The 15,257-nt window shown below is 41.6% G+C and overlaps 1 protein-coding gene and 1 long non-coding RNA gene across 3 annotated transcripts in view; one reads left to right on the top strand and one right to left on the bottom strand.

Annotated features, from left to right (window-relative positions):
• Nucleotides 1-15,257, top strand: part of LOC100741370 (zinc finger homeobox protein 3) — a 246,712-nt gene that overhangs the window by 57,269 nt on the left and 174,186 nt on the right. The gene's annotated exons all lie outside the window — the stretch shown is intronic.
• Nucleotides 2,107-14,189, bottom strand: LOC112213066. The gene is made up of 3 exons (XR_002946944.2): nt 14,178-14,189; nt 7,301-7,302; nt 2,107-2,251 (listed from the first exon to the last, which is right to left on the bottom strand). It is a non-coding gene; the product is annotated as an uncharacterized LOC112213066 (long non-coding RNA).

Genomic DNA, 15,257 nt, shown 5'->3' on the forward strand with positions numbered 1-15,257 from the left:
AGAGAGAGAGAGAGAGAGAGAGAGAGAGAGAGAGAGGGGGGATGGGACGATAGGGAGACGACTGCGGTGAAGAAGTGGTCGGGAGGAACGCGGGGTAAAAGGGGGTGGGCCAAATTAACGGTAACCACTTCGGCTTGGTCATTAGGGAAAAACTTTCTTTCCACTGGCGCCAACCAATCCGACCCCAAGGATCCACGGACCTGAGAGAATTTTCAATCGAATCGCAATCCTCGAAACGCTTTCGCCCTCGTTTTCGCGTAACGAGGACGCGTCCAACCCTTCGCTTCTCGCACCGTCCCATCGTCTCTCGCGTGCAACCACCCCGCCACCTACGAATCCTCTGTCCGTTGTTTCTTCCCCGAAATACGCAATTCCAATTCCACTCGAAAGAAATGCGGGGATGATTGAAGAACGAGAAGCCACCCGAGAGTTTGGTATAGTGCATCGATGGATGTTAGAGGAGCTTTTTCTCGAGATAGAAATATTTGTTTTTCATTTTTTATTATACTAATGGTATATATTTTTTATTATACTAATGGTATCCTTATAGGAATTCTTCGTATATAAATTCCAATTTATGTACATTCGTTCTAATTTATACGTACATAATGGTCAAGAAGAAAGTTAATCATCTTGAAATATAGAGTAAAATTTAAAATATAAAATAAATAAATAATTTGATACATCGATGATATCGTAGCCCGAATTTTGTTAATTTCTTTCTACTAAGATACATTCTGTAAAACTATGAGAAACACAAATACTCGTAGACAAATCTTCCAAGATCCAAACGACGAAATTCTTAATTGAACCGTAAGATCGGTGAAACATTAATTCTTTCCACTACGAGAGGAACATTCTCGAAAACATCTCGAAAAAAAGAAAAGAAAAAGTAAGATCGAGAAAACTGTTCTAGTTGGCCTAGGATTCCTCGACTGAATGTCCTCCTTTGATGAACCCACATCGGCTCCATCCGCGTCTTTCCTTCTCTTAATTACGGTCCCCGGAGGATGGGGTAGAAAGAGGGGAGGGACGGTGGCAGCTATTAACGTCCAACGATCGAAGGAAGGAACGCGCGCGAAAGCCAAAGGGGTGCAGGACGTGGAGCGTTTAGGGGGTGGTGTGGTGTAAGAAACGGAAAGGGGATGGGGATGTGGTTGATCGGTGGACGAAGAGAGAAGAAGCAAGTCGGTACTTTTATGTATTCTATACTCAACGTGTGTGGTTTCACCGATCGAGAATAGCCCCGCGACCATGAGGGTGGCTAGTTGGAGAAGGGTGAGGCGAAACAGAGGGGATATTGTTGGAAGCATCGGTGGTTGGCGGGGATAATTAGAGGCGGCGAGAAAGAGACGAAAAGGCTGGTTCAGCGAGAAGGAAAAAGAGAAAGAAAACGCGACTTCTGGGTAAAGCGGCGCCAGATAAGACTTAATATTTGATCGTGAGCCCACCCTTGCTTCGCTCTGACTCAACCCATACACACGTATACATACACATACGTATACATACACACACGTATATACAGACAAGCATTTGTAGCACGACTCACACCCCGATCCTTCGCGATCGATCTGCACCCCTTCCTGACCACCCCCTCACTCTCGACACCGTCCTCTCTGTGTACGAGCAACTATCAGGGGCAAATCTGTTGACACTACCGGCCGGAACCTTGTTTCCGATTTCCGTGGGATCGCTGATCGCTTCTGTGGAGATCCGCCTGTGAACGTCCTTCGCTCGGTCGGCGCGACCATCCCTGACGTCAGTGACGCTTGATTAACGCGCACGTGTCCTGCACTATTTCCTCCAGTTCGATATTGCCGTGTGTTCCGACGAAGGTCGCACTTCACGTGCCCTTCCGCCGACAATTTCGATCATTATCACCGACTAATTTAGCTAAGATTTCGCCAGATCGCGTCAATTCGCCAGATCGCGTTATTCACGATTGTCACGACGATCACGACTTTGAATCTTTGGATTTGATTGAACGATTTGATTATGATTAGTTGATATATGGCTTTTGTGTTTGGCACAACACGATTCTCGTACTTTTTTAAACGCGGTTTCAGACGATGATTCGTTAAAATTGATGTGTAGGTTAATCCTTAGAGCGCTGAATACTCGCGGCCTATGCGGTCCGTACATACGGCGCGCGGCCAGCGTTGACCATCGCTGTGGACGGAGTACTTTTTCGCTAGACTGAACTCTGTCGATTGACTATTCAAAGCGCAAATCGTAATAAGTTATAGTAATTCTTTTGCACGAGATTAGATGATTCAAGGGCGTTATTTTTTAGTATTAATTATTTATTATAAACATTGAAATTTACAATAAACTAGAATTTGGGTAATAAACTAGAAAACAATAAACTAGAAAACTAAATTTAGTAAATATAACACGAGTTAATAATTCAGTTGTGTATGAAAAATTTCAAAACGATTATCGATACATAATTCGACATCGCATTTTCTGCATTCGTACCGCGTGTCGCTCCTTCTCTTATTTTTCACACAAAAAACACATTTTCTTCTTGATAATTGTATTGTGCCGGCACGATTAGGGCATTTTGATGGAAAATGCATATCGATTAAACGAAATGGTAAATCCTCAGACTTTCTCTTTCCTCCTCTTAACATGCTTCTACGTTCGAAATATTTTCGTAAAATGTTTCTTATCAACGTTAAATGAAATTCACTAAATTTTTGTTTCGAAGCGGTAGATTTTTGTTCTAAAATATATACATTATAAATAAGGAATGCATTTATATTTATCTCACACAAATGTAATAGTATTATTTCTGCATAGGTGTTCGGAAAAATTGACAAACGCATATATACGTCCATAGCACTCTAAGGGTTAAGAAATACGAGTGACATGCGTTGGTGAAAGTTAATTTTAGGTACGTTGCATTTATGAATAACATAGGATCGAGTATAGTGTGGCGTATTTGTGGCGCCATTCGACACTAATTTCAACCGGACGACGGTAGCGTAGTGGCTAGCGCCTTTGGTTACTAACGTTCGGGACCTGGGTTCGAATCCCAGCGCCTCCTTATCCGTATTCCTATTTTTCCTGCTGTGTAAGCGTGGAGATCATATGGGAAAGCAAAAATAGCCGCGTTTAGAGGGTTCCGGTGTTCTTCCTGGCCAATTTTACGATTATGAAGAATATGACTTCACGGATAGATTGATTCACTTCAATCTTCCATTGCACTTGGAAAAAGTTTTAAGTAAGTGATTACGGGATGCCACGTTACGCATAAATCTGATCTCTGACCGAAAAAAAGGAAGGGAATCTGTTTAGATATCTTAAGCACTCTCGTTTACGGAGAAACGTTCTCAAAGATCATGGAACCGTTGATCCCAACGAACAAGACGCTTAGATTACTCATCAAACAGATGCGAAAACAAATTATAATTTCATTCAACGCCTATATATGGCATCAAATTCGCAAAAATCCACTGGTGCCTCTGACAGTGTTGAACAGATTGTGCCAAGGGAGGGGGGGCTACATACCAGTGGACCCCTAACTGCTTGCGAATATAATGGATGTGATCTTATGCTAGAATGTTATCCAGTCAGAGATCAACCGTTCGGAAACACAGGATAAGATTATTGATGCGTATCGTGGCGTCCCGTAATCACTTACTCAAAGCTTTCCCCAAGTGCAATGGAAGATTGAAGTGAAAATCAATCTATCCGTGATGTCATATTCTTCATAATCGTAAAATTGTGCCAGAAAGAACACCAGAACCCTCTAAACGCGGCTATTTTTGCTTTCTCATATGATCTCCACACTCACACTGCAAGAAAAAAAGGACTACGCAGGCGCCGGGATTGGAACTCGTGTCCCAAACGTTCGTAACCTAAGGCGCGCTAACCACTGCGCTACCGTCGTCCTATTAATGTTAATGTCGAATAACGGTATTTGTTGTCAAGTGCTGCCCCACGTATTTTTAGAATATAGATTGTGGGTGTTTATAGAACCGAGTATAAGGCGAAGTTAAATTAATATTGTAGTATCGATTATTGTGACGCAAGAAAGGGACAGAGAGAGAGGTCTTACTCGAAAGTTTATTCGCAGGAAAAATTTCGTTTGTTTTCCTCAGATTCTAAGTATTGCAATGAATAAAGAAAAGGATACGATTGATCGTTGGAATTATCAGAGGTATGTGAATTTGCTACGAGTGAAAGAGTCGTGTCGAGGCTTTAAAGTTTTAATTTGCAAAGCTTCGATGCTGAACCAAAATGGACATGTATATTTTAACATGCGTTGTTAATGTCAAACTCACAGAGTAATGTATTGAATAATTAAAAACATTTCCACCATACCTTTCGTTTTACTTACGTTTTGCAGACGATAAAACCGAATCGATTATGGTATGATGATTTAATCTCAATTTAATTTCAATTTAAGCATTGAATTCCACGATTGCTTGGATTATCCTGTCGTAAATTTAATTTGTATTTAATCAAAAGTAAATCGTCTATAAATAAAGGCAAAGTTAAAATCTAAATGCTTTGTCGTAATAAATGATAGAAGAAACGATGCTCGAAAGTTTTAGAAATAACGTTTCACATCTTTTATTGTCTTCTTTGTTGTCTTTAGGGCGTTTCAAGTTTCCAGAGTGATCAAAGTTTTCCAAAAAGGGACTGTTTCTTCGGTTGGAAAGGAACAAAGAAGCTATATCTGGCTAGTTTCTTTTAAAGTCTATTCTTTTATGGCGAATGGAGTAGAAAATCGCTAGAAGGATGTTTAACGCTGTTGAGACATTCCACGGTGCGAGTTCAACAACTATTTATCGCTTTTGTCTTTGTTGTTTCGTGGTCGTCGTGAGGTCACGAAATTGGTTATGTGCATAATGTAAATAGATTTCGTGACTTCGAATGCGTTTGTTCCATTGCGATCATTTTATCGGGGACATCGTACTTCATAAAACAGCAGCGTGTAGCTGCTACTTCCGAGAAGTCGAGTCGATTTAACTTAGGCCAACGGATTAATTATTCTAATAACTGTGGCAAAAAATTTGTCGCTAATTCGTGGAACTTTGATAGAAAATACGTATAACTATTTTGGTTTGATAATTATTTTCGAAGATTCAAAAATTCGCTATAAGAAGATTTTCAACTGTAATAACTATCGCGATATTCTTTACGTTATACCATTAAAATGTGAATAGTTTATATTTAATTTACTTTGTCTTCTTATATCGGGCCGAATAGAATATATACGACTATGTATACTCCAACTCCTCCTATTTCCCCATCGTACACACCACTTAAAGCTATAAAATGGCTATCTCTAATAACGATCATGGAAAAAGTTGTAAAGCAACAGATTAATTAGTCCTATAACTTTATTGGTCATATTTTTCGACACCATTAATTCTACCGCGAAAGCCAGTGTCTTAAACACTCGAGCACCAAACGAGACTCTAACACACCAATAAAACTTCCAACTATTGACAGAATCAACGAAACCCGATTTTATTATCTTCGTGTTAATCTCAATTTTAATCCTAAACTCGATGTTCAAGACGTTAATATTCCTTCGTGTAGCGTTTAACAGTCCTATAAATATTTCCATTAATATTCCACAGATATAGCCGCTCTAAAGGGACGTAGATATATACGCAACATAAAGCCTATTTAATGAGTAATTTACGTAAACGAAAAAGCTTACGACTAAAAATATCTTACTCGTAATGAAAGGATTCAGCACGACCACGGTTAACATTCATGGGCTCTCAACGCGTAATCCGACGTTAAGACAAATCGAAGGTGCAGCTCGCCTCTGCCTAGCTGAAAGAGCATCGTCCACGAAGATCGTGCAGCGGGTGGCTTCCACGGGTAGTCCCACGGAATTTTCTCGTAGATGCTAGGTGTTGCGGATGCAGGGTGGCCGCGGGGCAACCTGAAAGAAATTTCCATGCCGAGGCGGCGAATCGATTAGACGCCGGTCAACTTCGACCCTGTCGAACCGCAGACTCGATATTCTCTATTCCTCCCTCCCGCTGGCTGTTCGCTCTCTGTTTCTCCCGGGACTCGATTCGAGCGTATAATTATCAGAGGCACGCGAACCCAGGGACCCTCCTCGAGAGGGCCTACGACTTCTCTTCCTCTTGCTCGTAGCTTTACTCTTCGCTGTTTCTCTTTTTCTCTCGGTTCTTTCTTTCGTCCTCTTCTTGTTCTCCGCGCTGAACTACGTGGTTGGCTGACTCGCTAATACTAGGAAGAAAGCTAGACTTACCGCGGGCTTCGCTAGGTTCCTACACGGGCTCGACCCCATGCTGGAGGAGCCACGGTGCCCCATTACCATACGATTTTCATGTTAGCGCCTCCGGGCCCCCAAAGCTGCACGACCGCGCATTATACTTAACCTAACCCAAGCCGTGTGTACGTTCACGTGTACACACGTGAGTTCTACTACGTGGACGGTCTCGTGTGGCCAGGCGCGCTGCTGCGACTGTGTTTCGCCACTCGGGGCGACGCGGACGTTCGCGTAGGTGTAGGTGTGGCAGGACCATGGAATCCCGGCGTGGGTAATTGTACAATGCTGTAAACGGTTTACTTCTGCACATTGGCGTAGTCATGCGGGGTGGAGCAGGCGGCTTCTACTCTGATGTTGTTTCAAATGGATAAATGTTTTGATGGATGTTTCCAGGGATGAACGCTTTCGGCAATCTCGTAGTATCTGATTCCATTCGAGGACGATTTGCAGATGTTAAGTAGATTTTTAATTGATTAAGTGGTAAAAGAAAATGTTAATTTGACGAGAGGAAGATCGTACGGTGAATGACCGTGTTAATTGAATATTAATTTCGCTTGTATAATTTGAGGACTTTGAATGAGATTCGTAGTGAAATCTTAAGAATTATAAGAATATTATTTTATGATATTTGCAGTGTTAAATAACATATTATTCGTCAATGAGTGTAATAAGTTTATAAAATAAAACGAATATTCTATGTTTTCGTCCAGATGAGAGTTTATAACGTAAAAATCATTTTTCTATTTTTTGTAAATATCACAAAATATCTTAAAATTTACAATTCGTAGCAGAAGCGCAGATTACACGAATAATTCGGTGAAATCACACGCAGGCATTAAACGAGGCATCGATGAAAGGAAAATCATGAAACGCATTACGTTAATCCGTATGAAAGTCAGTTTGATTAATGTAACACATCCATTGGACGCGGTAGTGACGCGTGAAAATTCCGATCGGAGTTCTGGTCGGCTGCTGTCTCCACTGGCCACCCATACACTCAGCCAAGTGTGACTACGCGTGATTACGTGTGACTGCTGGGAGGCATTTGCAACAATCGCAGGGATGCACTGACAGGCAGCTTTATTTACCTAATTACCGGATTTAACCGGGGAAAATAGTGGTGAATGATACCTCGCGATACTTGAGTTAAGTACGTGTACGCTGGGCGTGTTTTTCGTGCGCGTGTATGCGCGCGTTTATATGTGCGCGATGAATATTAAGCCAAGAGAAGATTAGAGGTTTTCTAACATGTATCTCGTTCCCTTCCCCTTCTATTTCATCGCGCTAACGTTCCTATATCTTTCATTTTACTTTTTCTTTCCCCTTTGTACCGATCCTTCTTTTCGTCCTTTCCATTTTCTTTCTTTTGGAAAGATATTATCGACTCGAAGATCGAGGAACAACGACGTTTCCGACGAATTTGTACACGTGCAATTCCCTATTATTCCTTCGATCCCCTGGCAAAAGCGGAGGTAACAGCGTCGTAAAGGGGTGGGAACAGGGGAAGGGAGTGTTCCGTGTTTAGAATCCGTAAAGCGGCGAGCGTACGCTTGCATGGTGCAAAACTGTAAACGGCGATCGTAAGAGCATACGGAGCTGTCATTACTAGATAATTATTTCCCCATAAAGCAGAAATAACAGTGACGCAGTAAGAGTCCGCGTTAACCTTCAATTAAAAAATTTCAAGTTTGCACGTGGCGTGGCGAGCCTCGACGAGGAGGAGCACTTCATACGATTATTTGGGGTAGCAAAATGCCGAAATTAATCGTTAAAAACGAGAACATAATGGCTGTTGGGAGAAGAAATGAGTAGCTTCGTTCTAACGATCCAGAAAGTCTTGTTTTATTATTGGATTGATATTAATCGGACGTTTCGTTTTATTGATCTCGTTACTTTCTCTATAATTTACATCCATTATTAGCGCACGTTTAACTTTTAATTACCATGTTAAAGAAACTGAAAAGATATACACATATATATTTAATTTGTTTACTTTTTCTGTAGTTGTAGTTAGTGACGTTCGTGACTCTAGTTCCTTGCGACATTTACGAAACGATGATCATGATTGTACTAACCAAATTGAAAATTAATCTGCAAATGTTTATAGAAATTACAAAATGTTTATTGCAAACGTATATTTAGTAAAAAATTAATATACAACATGAACAGTCGTTCTAAGGATATAATAAGCGTCGAATATGATCTAGCTGAAATATATATGTAGAGGTTTATGTGTAGAGGATGATTGGTCGGTGAGGTTTAATGGACAAGATTGCTCGTTGTTGAAATCGTCGAATATATTTAAAATGATAAATTAGTATGCAGATAATGTTCGCTAAGACTGTGTATAAGTTATAAAATAGGATCGCTAATGACTCGTTAATTAGATCGCTGATAATTCGTTGATAACTGGTTGATAACTGATCGACAACTGACTGTAACTCTTTTCCTTGCGATCGCGACCGCTTATTTATACTGGTCGGGGGAGAGTCGGAAAACCCAAATTCGTCTTTGTTCGACGGTTGCACGTGGCGGCGACATTGTTTTGCTCGGAGTTTATTTATTCTTACATTACGTGTATCCTAACGATCTTGATACTTCGAGGCGAAACAACAATGATTTAAATTTTTTCTAACTGGTTTCTAACTCACGTGCCGCTATATATAGCTGTTTATTAATATAATAAATAATTGAACTTTAAATAGTTTTGTGATCTGCGCGAAATATATAATCTCGTCTACTTCTATTAAATATCTTGCAATCTCTATACATATTTTCGGATTTGTCAAACTTTACTAGCATAAATAAGGCAGACAAATTTTATAGCGCAGCTAGTAAAGTTTCATAACGTTACGCACAACACACATAATATATTCATAAAAGATATCTACGAGTGTTTGTGAGCTTGTGTACATGACTTGTTATCAAATAATACAGGATATTCTAATTTTTCCGAACAAATCGTAGAAGCATAATCCACGAGTGAAAGTGAATGTAGATCAACGTACATCCACGGTGTTCATTACACAAAGGATTAATATCGTTCGATTCGTAACTCTCGTGTCGTTGAAACGCTAATTCGGTCTAAAATCGCAGTTAACCCTATTACGTAATTAACCCTATAAAATTCCGAGCTACTACACGGGCCACCCTCGTTTCGAAAGGCGGAGAGCAGAGTGCAAGCCGAGAGGAAAACAAGCGGACAAGGGTGGGATGTCTCGTGTTTAGAATCCGTAAGGCTTCGGGCGTTCGTTTGCACAATGTAAACGGCGATCGCGGAAGCAGCCTGCCCAGCCATTGTTCCACGATTATTTGCCCTCCCTTTTGTTGTCTTCTCTCGCCGGAGTACGGATACACATTGTAGATACGCTGTCGTTACGAAATTGGCGAAGACGCCATGACACCCGTGAAACTTTAACAAACATTCCTTCCGTACAACGGTTTTATGAGAGGCACGGATAGTAATCGACCACGATGTTTCTGCTCACTGTCGAACGGTCATCTTTTATCGACGTGGATGATGTAAGCGTATCTTGAAATAGAATTATTGGAATTTTCGAGGCTATTAATGTTCTCCAGCGTGTTCTTTTTTTTTTTTTTTTTTTTTATCTTGAAATAGAATTATTGGAATTTTCGAGGCTATTAATGTTCTCCAGCGTGTTTTTTTTTTTTTTTTTTTTGGTCGAAGTTTATTGATAGTTGAAGACAGTAAAGAACGAAATTGCTGATATTTCTGGGTAGCTAGTAAATAGTAGCTGGATGGCATTTATGCAATTATCGATATGAATATCTTTGACGTTCGGATATTAGATATTGACGTTCCATGGTAATATTTGATGCATTAAATGTCTATAATTACATCAGTATTTTAAATATAGCGCTTGAAAACTGAGAATTGGGAATGCATTGACTTAATAGGAGTAAAAATGTACATTGTTATGAATATTTTTCAAATTTATTATATATTTGTATTAATTACCACAAATGAGATGCCATATCTGTTATGATTTACGTACTATGAGTTGCCTCTAATAATCATTTACGTTATAATACAGAGGAGTGTCGTATTCTTTAAAAATGCGCGTTTAATATTAATAAAGAGAGAGTCCCCGCAAGTTCATCTTAAACATCATGTACTTGACACTAATTTATATATATGTTTTATATTTCTCCGCTTCATTTAAGATTACATATTCCAAGTTTCTCGTTTTTAAAATCAAAGCTAATTTTCTCAACCAGAAAATCCAATACCAACAACTCATCCCTAATCCTAAAATATTCTGAACCGACTAATTTTGCAATTAATAAATGTCATCCGACTTCCATCCAACTAAAAACTAAAGAAAGTATTTCACAGTGACGAAATCGTCACGAATCTAAAATTCGTCCAAGAATACGGATAGATTGTTTGATTCTGGTTACGTTTGGAGCGCACTTTTGACGTTGTCCGGCCATCGAATGCGCTTCGATACGAGGAAAAACGAGTTCGTCGCGGGGGACTACGTAATCCACGGCAATTTTTCCTGAGCCAGAAGTGGCCGTGTTATACTAGCGACCCTACGACACACGAAGCTGCAAATGTCGCATTGTGGACCAGCCAATAAAGTCGCTCGTTCGCCCACGCGAGCCCCGCTGGACGGTCTCGCGGCGAAGAGAGAAAGAAACGATTGAACACGATCTAGAAGAGGATAACGAAAGCTTAGAAGGGACTATTGGAAACGCGGCTTGTCGTAAATGCCTCGAGCTTGCGTCGTTTCTTTCTATTTCGTTCGGTTTCTTTTCCTCCTATGGGTTCGTTCTTTCTTCTTTAGCTCGGTCGCTCAAAAGACGCAAGGTCGACTCGTGGGTGGCGACGATAATAATTATTGCCTAGGGGTTCGAACGATCGATCGACGATCTCGGATTCGCCGTGCCAAGATCACGGCGATCTCCTTTATTTCTTGTTGGAGCGCGGCTTTTATCACCCGACACGACCGAAACGGTCAACGTTTTCACTCGTTCGAGAGAAAAAGAACGCGGCAGGAGGCATATATACAGAATTTTGCATTTAATACCCGCTGTACTTTATGCCGATCAAGAGAACGTTGGTCCTCTCGTCCCTCATGCAGGCGCGAAAGAGATTTTTACGACGGCATAGTTTCCACGGGATGCGCGTTCGATGTTGTTGAATGGCCGGCAATCCGCGAAATGTCTGCGTCCCGCTTGAATCGTAATATTTTTATCGATCGAGCACCGAAGGCACAGTAAAAAGACTATAAACGACGAGGACGCTCGTCCTCCTTTTCGCGGAATTCCACAAATTGTACGCAGCTTGCACGAATTAACCCTAGCTTCTTGATGTTAACGACGCGATTTCTTCGACATGATCGAATTTTTTTACGTGATTACGATTTTAGCGGAAATTATGTGTACAAGTGTTAGAGACTAGTTCATAACATTTTTTCAAAGAGAATTAATAAACTACGGGAAGGTTTCTGGAGTATGTTTAACGTTGTTTGAAGAAGTTTGATGTTAAAGTAAGTTCATAGGTAAAAGTGTATGGATTATTTTTGTATCGGAATATCGAAATGTAGTTTTATTCGTGCGTGAAATGTTATCGTTAAATCATAGATAAAACTGTATAATTATATTACTTACCCATGAAATATTTTGCTAAGCAATGTAATCTACATTTGACTAATATGTCAGTCGATAGAATCTTGCAAAGACAAATTTATAGATACACACGCCAGAAACAATTCGAATTAAATTCCATTGTCCAATTTCCAACATTTCCATCGTCGTGTCCATAATCGATAGGCACCGGACGTGTTAATTTATTTATCTTATAATATTCATTTAATCTAAATGTAACAGATATATTCCGTTCCCTTAAGCATATAAACATCAACCTCGTCAAATGCTCAACCATCGTAACAACCAACTAAATTATCCCACTCGCATTCTCCTTCACCGCACCTCTCATCCATTTACCTATAAAAGAGTAACATCGTGCACAACTCACCATCTCCCAGTTTCTTAATTTATAAGATCGTCAAGCTTATCTCGCAGGAAACATCCCATACGTTCTCTTCGCAGAAATATCAGTAAATTTCCGAGCAATCTCCCGGACACACATTAGCGTATCTTAACGATAAGAAGCATTCTCTTGGACAAACCTCTGGAAACGTAGTCTCTGTTCGTAGGAACAGGGAAAAAACGAGAAACACGTCAATCGTTGCTGGATCGTCGGGGGCGGAGGCAGTACCCGAGGCGAGCGTAACTTACCGGGTAATTTGTCGGAGGTACACGTGAAAAATCGTGATAGCTAATCGATTCCTGGCTGGACGTCGATCGAATGTCCTGCGAATCGTCCTGTCCCGTGGGCAGCGCGCGTCTTCCACTCCCGGACGATCTTGGATCGCGCAATAACCGTCGATCGATACCCGTGCGATCCCGCCTCGGTGAAACGACCGATCGTTCGCTAACTCGTCGAGACGATGGCGATTTTTTATCGCGTTAACGAAGTTCCACGGACGGAGATCGCCGCGCGACGATAGTAATAATCGTCGTGTGTACGAGCGATCGATCGGTCGTTCGCTGTGTCTCCGCACGTTTTACGCGGCCCTCGATCAGTCGATCGTTCTCCGCGGCCTGCGTCCGATCGACTTTTACTCCGTCGTTGGTGACGCGTATGGAAACTCGTGGGTGACAATGACAATAATTGTAGGCTCGTACGCGCGTCCTAAACGCGTCGTGTCCCCTCGTCGATGCCTCGAGACTCGAGGTTCGTTCGTCGTGCAACAGCAAGACCACGGGTTCGTGGGTGACAATAACGATTCCAACAGGTTTATACGGGGGATTCGTTGCGATCCATGTACTTTAACGCCGTTTTATTCGCGTGATTTCGCGTCACGATGGTCCCGCTAGATCGTCGGTTCAATGACGAAGCTGCGTAGTGACTGGAACGGAACGGGTCCAGTCTTAGAGGGGAGGTTTTATGGAAGTGATTTGGCAGATTTTCGTATCGATCCAGCGGTTGCCTTTATTTCAAGAGCGTGACGTCATTTTGAGAAAAGATGATTTGGAGTTTGATGATTATACTCGATAAGTTGCGAGAAGATGCGATCAGATTGGAAAGTGTAAGAGGTGATTAGAGAAATCTGTTTTGTTTGATAATTTTGATACAATCCTGCTATTAATATTTCATACTCCAATTAACGAATGCCACGCTTTGTTCTACTATACCTAACTACCTGAAATATAACACAATTATGTAATATTTAACTGTACAGAAATTCGCGAAACAAAAAATATAATTATGCTAAGAAGGAAACCCGAAACTTCGTCCTTACGCTTTTCCTCCATCGCTACACTTTCAACCTTTAAATTTTCTCAGCCTCCATCCACCATCAAATAAATTTATTCAGACTATGGCAACGCGCGCAGCGTTCGATGATCCGCTCGTTCGACTCGCCTCGAGTAACGTTTGGTATCAGACCGAGATTTATTCCGGCACGCGCGGAAATAAAAAAGAAAGTAAAAGACGATGGCGATTTTTTATCGCGTTAACGAAGTTCCACGGACGGAGATCGCCGCGCGACGATAGTAATAATCGTCGTGTGTACGAGCGATCGATCGGTCGTTCGCTGTGTCTCCGCACGTTTTACGCGGCCCTCGATCAGTCGATCGTTCTCCGCGGCCTGCGTCCGATCGACTTTTACTCCGTCGTTGGTGACGCGTATGGAAACTCGTGGGTGACAATGACAATAATTGTAGGCTCGTACGCGCGTCCTAAACGCGTCGTGTCCCCTCGTCGATGCCTCGAGACTCGAGGTTCGTTCGTCGTGCAACAGCAAGACCACGGGTTCGTGGGTGACAATAACGATTCCAACAGGTTTATACGGGGGATTCGTTGCGATCCATGTACTTTAACGCCGTTTTATTCGCGTGATTTCGCGTCACGATGGTCCCGCTAGATCGTCGGTTCAATGACGAAGCTGCGTAGTGACTGGAACGGAACGGGTCCAGTCTTAGAGGGGAGGTTTTATGGAAGTGATTTGGCAGATTTTCGTATCGATCCAGCGGTTGCCTTTATTTCAAGAGCGTGACGTCATTTTGAGAAAAGATGATTTGGAGTTTGATGATTATACTCGATAAGTTGCGAGAAGATGCGATCAGATTGGAAAGTGTAAGAGGTGATTAGAGAAATCTGTTTTGTTTGATAATTTTGATACAATCCTGCTATTAATATTTCATACTCCAATTAACGAATGCCACGCTTTGTTCTACTATACCTAACTACCTGAAATATAACACAATTATGTAATATTTAACTGTACAGAAATTCGCGAAACAAAAAATATAATTATGCTAAGAAGGAAACCCGAAACTTCGTCCTTACGCTTTTCCTCCATCGCTACACTTTCAACCTTTAAATTTTCTCAGCCTCCATCCACCATCAAATAAATTTATTCAGACTATGGCAACGCGCGCAGCGTTCGATGATCCGCTCGTTCGACTCGCCTCGAGTAACGTTTGGTATCAGACCGAGATTTATTCCGGCACGCGCGGAAATAAAAAAGAAAGTAAAATGATGCAAATCAGAGGAGGGCTCGCCAGGAACGAGGAGAACGAAATTCGGTCGCGTGTGCTCGATGATCCCGTTTCCAGCACGCTCTGTGTCGCAAGTCTAGCGCGCGCTCGAGATCAAACTCGAGGGTGAGGAACGTTATTCAAATTTGACTCGTGGAGATTAGAATTAGAATCGACGATTTTTGGACACGTGCCTGTGCGCATCGACGATCGTTCGAACGGGGAAACAGAAACGTCTGAGAAGAAAATATTCAAATTTTTTCCGGGTAGAAGACACGAGCCGGAAGTGGTGCTTTGTGGCCTGCCATGATTTATTTGCATGAGGCGACGGATACGGCACACCGGTGCAGCCTCCCTGGATTATAATTAAAATCGGGAACACGAGGCTGGAACGTGCGATCGGAATTTATTTCCA

The sequence above is a fragment of the Bombus impatiens genome, unplaced genomic scaffold (assembly GCF_000188095.3).
Source record: "Bombus impatiens unplaced genomic scaffold, BIMP_2.2 scf_0033, whole genome shotgun sequence".
NCBI classification, from domain to species: Eukaryota; Metazoa; Arthropoda; class Insecta; order Hymenoptera; family Apidae; genus Bombus; species Bombus impatiens.